This window comes from Temnothorax curvispinosus, unplaced genomic scaffold (assembly GCF_003070985.1).
Source record: "Temnothorax curvispinosus isolate PA1 unplaced genomic scaffold, ASM307098v1 QBEX01016069.1, whole genome shotgun sequence".
NCBI classification, from domain to species: Eukaryota; Metazoa; Arthropoda; class Insecta; order Hymenoptera; family Formicidae; genus Temnothorax; species Temnothorax curvispinosus.
Genome location: NW_020225849.1, coordinates 1 through 1,045, shown reverse-complemented (window position 1 = coordinate 1,045; position 1,045 = coordinate 1). Strand labels below are relative to the sequence as shown.

The 1,045-nt window shown below is 27.7% G+C and overlaps 1 long non-coding RNA gene across 1 annotated transcript; it reads left to right on the top strand.

Annotated features, from left to right (window-relative positions):
- The first annotated feature begins 87 nt into the window (after positions 1 to 87).
- LOC112466356 lies at positions 88 to 850 on the top strand. The gene is made up of 3 exons (XR_003042133.1): positions 88 to 158; positions 403 to 464; positions 762 to 850. It is a non-coding gene; the product is annotated as an uncharacterized LOC112466356 (long non-coding RNA).
- Positions 851 to 1,045: the final 195 nt, after the last annotated feature.

Genomic DNA, 1,045 nt, shown 5'->3' with positions numbered 1-1,045 from the left:
GAACTTTTATTAGTAAGTATAATTTTATGGTTATGTCGTATAGAGTAGGATTATATTTATAGATAATTAATTATTTGTGTGATTTTTATTACAGGATTCTAAAATGTGCTTGGCAGTGTAAGAGCTATGTTGTTGCAGTTGGATTTATCTAAATCGAGGTAATAGTTCCATTGACAAAACATTTGTTTAGCAATGTGCTTAAGTAGTTCTATAGATTTGATTAGTAATATATTTCTTCTTCTTCTCTTCTTTCTCTTTTTTTTTTTTTATTTTATTGGGTATATACACGTGTATATTTGTACTTGCATACATATATAGACGCGCATATTTGTTTTCAGTGTTCATTCCTTATGTTACTTATTAGGATATTTATTAATATAGGTTATTCTTATTTTATTATAGGGCTGGTTATCTATACTGTCACCGTGATTTCGCTGGACGGATATGATAAGGATAAATTAAAAGTAAGTTAATGCTATACTTCTATCGTTACTACATTTATTCATATAACTTTAGTCTCTCCCCTTTTTTATTTTTTTTTATTATTTTTGTTTAAATATATTCAAGTATTTGCCGCGTGTTCTTTCCTTAGCTTCGTCTAAATCCAGGCGATAAGCAAGATTACGTAGTCTTTTTACTTCTAGCATAAGGCTTGTCGTTGACATTTTGCTTAGCTCTGTAAGGATAATTATTTATTGATTATATATAACGGTTTTATCGTATAAGAGTGCAGTAATTAATATATTTCGTTATTGTTATAGGTGAGAAGAGGTAATAGTGAGCTGAGACTGAATTAATAAGGATAAAGGATAAGTATTTCAATCTTATTTTATAATCTTATGAATATATATATATATGTATATGAATGAGATTATTAATGTATTTTCTTTCATTTTATTTCAGGCAAGGAATAGGTACGAAATTATCCTGGATGGGCGTGTTTTACGAGTGTGAATATGAATACGTTATACTAGTAATCTTACAATTAGTAAAGCATTTGAGTTACTTGCATTTTAAGGTTGACTAAATATATGTGTTTTTCTAT